This window comes from Galeopterus variegatus, unplaced genomic scaffold, assembly GCF_000696425.1.
Source record: "Galeopterus variegatus unplaced genomic scaffold, G_variegatus-3.0.2 Scaffold5407, whole genome shotgun sequence".
In the NCBI taxonomy this organism is placed as follows: domain Eukaryota; kingdom Metazoa; phylum Chordata; class Mammalia; order Dermoptera; family Cynocephalidae; genus Galeopterus; species Galeopterus variegatus.
The window spans coordinates 164,127-171,638 of NW_007731518.1; the positions used below are offsets into that span (position 1 = coordinate 164,127).

Sequence of the window (7,512 nt, forward strand, 5' to 3'; positions counted from 1 at the left end):
TTTTTTTTTTACCCACTCTGCCCATCTGTCTTTGATCGGTGTATCCAGACCATATACTTTTCATGTAATTATTGATGTAGCCTTTAATTTGCTGTTTTGTTTTGTTTGTTCCCTCTATTTCTTGGTTGTTTTTTTTCTTGACTTCATGTGGGTTACTTGAATATTTCTTAGAATTCGTTTGGTTTATCTATAGCGTCTTTGAGTGCATTTCTCTGTGTAGATTTTTTAGGGTATTACATGATACCCACTTAATGTATGACAATCCAATGGCATCCATTTTGCTATTTCCGTGAAGTGCAGGAACCTTAGCTCTAAGTCCCTCTACTCTCCCTGTTTATAATTGTGTTTATATTTGCTCTACTTGTGCTGAGGAGTACTCAGACAATCACACTTTGCTTCAACTACCAAACATAATTTAGAAAACTCAGGAGAAGTCTACAACACTTAACCACATTTTCGCCATTTCTGTTCCTTCTTTCTGATGTTCCAAGATTTCCTTTTATCATTCCTTTCTGTTCTAAGAACTTCCCCCAGCCATCCTTTTAGGGAAGGTGTGCTGGTGACAAATTCTTAGTTTTCCTTCATGGTGATGTCTCTATTTCCCCATCATTCCTGAAGAGTAACTTCACCAGACACACAATCCACGTGTGATAGGCTCTTTCCTTTCAGCACATGAAAAACGTCATGCCACTTCCTCTGGCCTTCATGGTTTCCAGCGAGAAATCCACTGTCATTTGAACCGCTTTTCTCCAAAAATAAGGTGTCAGTTCTCTCTTGCTGCTTTCATGGATTTTTTGCGTTTATACTGTTTGGGGTTTGCTCAGCTTCTTGAATATATAGGTTTACATCTTTTTGCCGAATGATGGATATTTTATGTCATTACTTCAGTTTCCTGGAACAGCAGTGGTGTGTGGGAGAGTTTCAGGGGTGACAGAACCGCAGCCCAGACTGGGGGGGACCTGGGAGGAGCTGGGTGGGGGCCAAGCAAGCGCCTGAGGAGCCCAGGGCTCAGGGCTCCAGGCAAGATCCTACAGTGCCCTGTGCCTTCAATCCTTTCATTTCCTTTTGAAGTATATTTAAATAGAAAAAGGGAGTTAATTAAAAAAAAGTATTAAATAAAAATAACCATATAGATGTTGTGCAGATATGGCAGAACTCATGAGTGGTCCAAGAATAAACTCTGGGAGACACTTTAGAACCCTGCAGATGGTGGCTAAGCCTCTGCTCAGCATGCTGGGAGAGGAAGCTCAAACATTGTTGCGCATCCCAACTGCTGGGAACTCTGCGTATTCTGAGCTGAAATCTGCTTTCCCATAACCACCTCTCCTGATCCAAGATCTGTGCTTTGGAATAACATCTAATTCACTTTTCTAAGTGTGAGCCTTTTGCTGTCTAAATAGCATTAATGAAAAAACTGAATTCAGGTGCTTTTCACCTGCTATACAAGGGGTCTTCAAAAAGATCATGGAAAGATTTGTACTATATTTTAACTCTGTTTTTCCATGAACTGTCTGAGGCAGCTCGTACTTACAACCCTTGCTCACACGATGTGGGTTACAGATCCTGCAGTGCCCCTGGAAAGCCTAAGCCTAACAATTTGCCATTCTCTCTGTTCAAAAACCTTTCCTGGGCTGAGCCCGTGGCACACTCGGGAGAGTGCGGTGCTGGGAGCGCAGCAGCGCTCCCGCCACGGATTCGGATCCTATATAGGGATGACCGGTGCACTCACAGTGCTCACTGGCTGAGTGTGGTGCAGCCGGTCTCAAAAAAGGACAAAAAAAAAAAAAATTATTTATTTTTTTACTTTTGAACTTTTTTGTTAAAAACTAAGACACAACCACACATTAGCCCAGGCCTACACAGGGACAGGGTCATCATCACTGTTTCCACCTCCACATCTTATCCCACTGCAAGGTCTTCAGGGGTAACAACACACATGGATCTGTCATCCCTGAGGATGACGATGCCTCTTGTTTGGTTTTTTTAAAAAAAGATGGCCAGTAAAGGGATCTTTAACCCTTGACTTCGTGGTGTCAGCACCATGCTCTCCCAAGTGAGCTAACCGGCCATCCCTACATAGGGATCCGAACCCGTGGCCTTGGTGTTGTCAGCACTGCACTCTCCCAAGTGAGCTAACCGGCCATCCCTACATAGGGATCCGAACCCGTGGCCTTGGTGTTGTCAGCACTGCACTCTCCCAAGTGAGCCACGGGCCGGCCCCAAAGATGCCTCCTTCTGGAACACCTCGGGAAGGACCTTCCTGGCGCTGCTTCACAGTTAACTTATTTTTTAGTAAATAGAAGGAAGAGGCTTCTGGTCAAGATGGAGGAAAAGATGGTCTCCAGCGTCACTCTTTCCCACAATCAACCAATTTACAACTATTAAAGAGCAATGACAACCAAGCTGGGGCCATTAGAGCTGAGGGAAGAGAAGGAAAGAGTTCATAAAGGCAGAAGCCACGATGAGAGAAAGGATCACTCCCACTATTTTGAATCACGGCCACTTTAAGGCTGGAACTGCTGAGCTCGTGGAGCAGGAGCTGCAAAAAGCCACAGCTGTGCCCTTTCGATGAAGTTGCTTGGAGGCAACAGGGGAGAAGAGGGCCTTGGTGGCCCCCAGGCTAGCAACACCACTAACAGGGTTCCCGTGGACCCACACAGGAGTGAGGAGCCACAGACAACGGAAAAAAGGAGCCACTCAGAGGTTGGTGAATCATCGCAAGAGACCAGTGCATGGCCCATCCCATGGGAAGTGTTTGGTGTGCAGGTGGTGGGGGAGACAGGCCACCAGGGGAACACTGGGACACAGCATGGACAGCTGACCTGCCACCCCCAATCAGCACAGGTCCACTCAGTGGAGACTGGTTGGGAATATACAACTGTAGGGGTGCAGTTTGGCGAAAAAACTCAGGCCCAGACCAGTGTTTCCACACAACCCAGGTGTACGGGAACTCACAAGGCCTGGAAGTGTTTATAAGGTCAACAATTAAAACCTGAGCTGCACAAATAGCCTTCCCCAGAGAATCAGCAGCAGAGCAGCAATTTAGCTCAACCACAGGGCTCAAGTACTGGTCCCCACAGGAAGTTCCCTCCCTTTTAAAAGTAAGCAAAGGACAACAAATTAGTTCAAGTGCAGAGTTTAAGTGGTGAGAACAGTGAATAACCCAACACAGAACTGAAAGATCAGGGAAAAAGTTTGATACTAACCAGTAAAGGTATCACACCATCAAAGAATACCTATAAATACTAGAAGGACTCGAAGCCCCTTGGACTCTCAAGCCAGGGATGGGGAAGGGCTGTGGTCCTCAGCCATGCCTCCTGACATCCTGAAACAGCCCAATGATGACCATCAAGCCATCGCAGGAAGCGCCCCAGGCTCCCGAGCTGGCGCAGTGGGGGATAGTCAAGGGTCTTGGCCACGCCTCCTTGACATCTGCATCCAGCCCAGAAATGACAAAGCTGCTGCTGGAAATCCCTTAGTTTCCCCTACTGAAATGAGGGAGTTGTCATGGGCCTCTACTACACCCCCCTTCCTCGTCCTCCCCCCTCCATCTCCCCACCAACTTCTCTGCAACAACTTCTTTTTTTTTTTTTTTTAAAAGATGACCGGTAAGGGGATCTCAACCCTTGGCTTGGTGTTGTGAACACCATGCTCAGCCAGTGAGCAAACCGGCCATCCCTATATAGGATCCGAACACGTGGCCTTGGTGTTATCAGCACCGCACTCTACCGAGTGAGCCACGGGCCGGCCTTGCAACAACTTCTTAGAATGTAAAAAAGTAATGATATTAATAAATTGGAAAAAAAAAACATAGGCGTACACTCTAAAATAACGATAAAAAGCATAGTAAATACATAAACCAGTAGCATAGTCGTTTTTATCATTATTGAGCATCACATACTATACATAATAGTATGTGCTATACTTTTTTATATGACTGGCCATTCAGTAGGTTTGTTTATATCAGCATCACCACAAACACGAGTTAGGTGATAGGAATTTTTCAGTTCTGTTATAATCTTATGGGACCAACATTGTCTATGTAGTCTGTCCTTGACTGAATCATCTTTATTTGGTTCTTGACTGTATTACCCAACTTCTCTAAATCAGCCAAGGTTCTTGATTGCCAAATATAGCTAATTTAGGTAGAAAACGAATTTGTTGGATGGAGATTGGATCCTTCCCAGAACTGAAGGGAAGACAAGGGACACATTCAGAAAATGGCAGGTGCAAAGGCAGGACAGGTGGTTGAGCCTCCAGCATGGCTGTGGCCACAGGGCAGTCTGGTTAGGACACTGATGTCTGCCTTCCACAAGATGCTCACAGTGGGGATCCTCCCAAGACAGGCTGGGCACTCCCATACTGGCAATTCTGTAAACAACCCAATGTCCTTGGGCCTTCAAGGTGCTGGTCAATTCTCTCCCTGCCCCCCCGCCCCACACTCTCACTAGTGACCTAGAGAAGTTCGGAGATAGCAACTAGCACACTGCACAAAGTCTTATGGAAAAAATAAACAGAAACTACCCCCTGGCTATCTTTTAAATGTAGAGAAATAGGGCTGGCTGGTTAGCTCAACTGGTAGAGCACGGTACTGATAACACCTAGGTCAAGGGTTCAGATCCCCATACTGGCCAGCCATTAAAATAAATAAATAAACAAATAAATATATGTAGAGAAATAACAGGAAAATGTTACATCTAGGTTTTCCTGCCTTTACTGGGTAAGCCAAGGCCTCTCTATGTCTCACCGTAAGCAATGCCAAAAGGCCACATTCCTCATCCCAGGCAAAGTCTTGCCTCACGGGGTTATTTTTGTTGATTGGAGTCAATAATAAATGACCCATAAACATGATATATTAAAATCTGCCCTGAAATGTCTTTGAATGTTTGAAAGGCTTCACATGGAAGGGGCAGCAGTAGCACCCAGGCCAATGGATACAAGCCACAGGAGTATTCCAGGTAAAGTAAGAAAGAACTTTGTCAGCACTGTGCCCAACAGTGAACCTCTGTACTAGTCCGTTTTTGTGTTGCAATAACAGAATATGTGATACTGGGTAATGTATAAAGAAAAGAGGTTTATTTGGCTCTTGATTCTGGGGAAGCTGCCTCTGGTAAGGGCCTCAGGCTGCCTCCACTCACAGTGGAAAATAAAAGGGGAGTTGGGTGCAAGGAGATCACATGGCAAGAGACAGGGGTGCCAAGTTCTTCTCAACAACCATCTCCCACTGCCACACTGGGGATCAGATGTCAACTTGAGCTTTGGTGGGGACAAACCATAACACCATAAACCACAAACCATAACAGTCCCCCTTAAATGCAGGGTAAAGCACAGGGTGAAGAGACCACCTGCTAGGGACATCTTAGGAGGTGACCTTCGAGTTTCCTTCTAAACCTGACATTCTGTAACTAGAGATTGAACCTGAACCTGGTCTTAAATCTCTGACTTGACTGTTGTCTCTTCAAGAGCGAGGACTCTTACCATCTCTGTATACATTAGTGGCTTATTCTTAAACTGCCCTGAACAATTTATTTTCTTTCTTTTCTTTCTTCCTTCCTTCCTTCCCCTCTCTCTCTCTCTTTCTTTCTTTCTTTCTTTATATCTCTCTTTCTCTCTTTCTGTCTCTGTCTCTCTCCCTCTCTTTCTCTTTGTCTGTCTCTCTCCCTCTTTTTCTCTCTCTCTTTCCTCTCCCTCTTTTTCTCTCTCTTTCCTCTCTCCCTCTCTCCTTCTTTCCCTCTCTCTCCCTTCCTCTCTCTCCCTTCCTCTCTCTTTCCTTTCCTTCCCTCCCTCCCCATCCCTCCCTCCCTTCCTCCTTTTCTTTCAATCATTAATAGACTTCTAAGACTTCTGTCCCAGTGAAGATACTTTATAAAAAATAGATGCAATGGGGCCGGCCCGTGGCTCACTCGGGAGAGTGCGGTGCTGATAACACCAAGGCCCCGGGTTCGGATCCCACATAGGGATGGCCGGTTCGCTCACTGGCTGAGCGTGGTGCTGACAACACCAAGTCAAGGGTTAAGATCCCCTTACTGGTCATCTTTAAAAAAAAAAAAAAAAAAAAGATGCAAGACACTGTGACCCTTCTCTGATGGTTTCTATTCTTTATGAGAAAAAACTGAAGAAAAAAACACTGGGTAGAGACCACCTACCCAATTGAAATAAAATAAATTTATTTATCTTAAAAACAAACCTGATTTAGACAGATGGAGAGAGAACCCCACTACTCACTCAGGAATATCCAGCAGTTCATTCTCTCTAGAATCATCCACCTTAGCTGGGTCTCGAAGGGTAAACCACACAGGTACCACCATGAAGTCTGCAGCTGAATACAATGATGCAGGAAAAATGCGTAGTGAGACAGTATCCATGTGCTCAAAGAAGTCTTAAGAAAACCTGTCCGCAGTTAGGAGTCCTGGACTGCAAAGTAGCACAGGAGCTCCTCTTTCATGCTGGGTCAGTTCTGTATCTTGACTTTGGTGCTGACTGCACAAAGGTTTATTTGTGATAAAATTTCATAAAGTCAGACCTACACAGAAATGAGGGCACGCAGAAACTGGTGAAGTATGGTCTGTAGTCTAGTTAACTGCATTGTGCCAGTTTCCTGCTTTTCATAATGCCTACAGTTCGGCAAGCTGCTTCCACTCAGTGAGGCTGCCTGCAGGGTACAAGGGACAGCTCTGTACTATTTTTGCAAAGTCGTGTCAATCTATAACTAGTTCAAAATAAAAAGTTTTAAAAATAAATAAACCTTTAGCAAGGGGGTGGGGTCAGAGGCTCACACAAGTTTAGAAGGAAGGAGCATCCCATACTGGCCGGCTGCCCAAAGACAGGTAAGTAATAAATAAGTAAATAATAAAAGGAAGCAGCAGCTTCTCCACAGGCAGCCCTGCTTAATGCCTCAAAGCCACGTAATTATAAAGCTATTTTGTTCCAAAGGCAGGGGACTTTTGTGTTTTGTTTTGTTTGTTTTGGGAAGAATACCAACAATAGTGATTTTTGTGGTAACTTGAAGACACACTGAAAGAAACGCCAAAGCCCTGGCTGGCTACAGTTCTCTATTTCAAAATAATTACTGGCTTCCTGAAAACCACCCACTACCTTCATTTCCCTTTCCACTGCAGAAAAAAAGACACTTGTAGTTCCTCACAGCCTAACTCATTTATGATGACACCCCAAAACACCTGGAGCACAAAGCAACCGCTGGAGTTCATGAAGGGTCACTAAGCCAGACAAAGGGGTCACAGTGTAAATGCCCAAAAGGATGGGACCTCTTACTGCCGAACACTCTCTACACAGGCTTTCATGCTTCCTTTAGAAGTGGCATGTGGGAGTGCTTACCTTAGATAAGGACTGTCTTTTGAAAATTAAAAAACTCATCAGAAATTCATAGGATCTCCAGGTAAATAAAACTTTCTTCCAGGAAACTCTATCAGCCGCCACCAGAAAACAGGGGTAGTTACTGAAGGCCCTGGCGGCAGGGGTGGTTACTAAAGGCAACATAGGCAAAGACAGCCA

At 45.0% G+C, this 7,512-nt stretch overlaps 1 protein-coding gene across 1 annotated transcript in view; it reads right to left on the minus strand.

Moving 5' to 3' along the window:
- ITFG3 (integrin alpha FG-GAP repeat containing 3) overlaps positions 1–6,258 on the minus strand; it is a 36,680-nt gene extending 30,422 nt beyond the window's left edge. Inside the window, exon 1 of the mRNA XM_008589376.1 lies at positions 6,226–6,258. The gene's annotated coding sequence lies outside the window, so the exon portion shown is untranslated. The remainder of the gene's footprint in view (positions 1–6,225) is intronic.
- Positions 6,259–7,512: the final 1,254 nt, after the last annotated feature.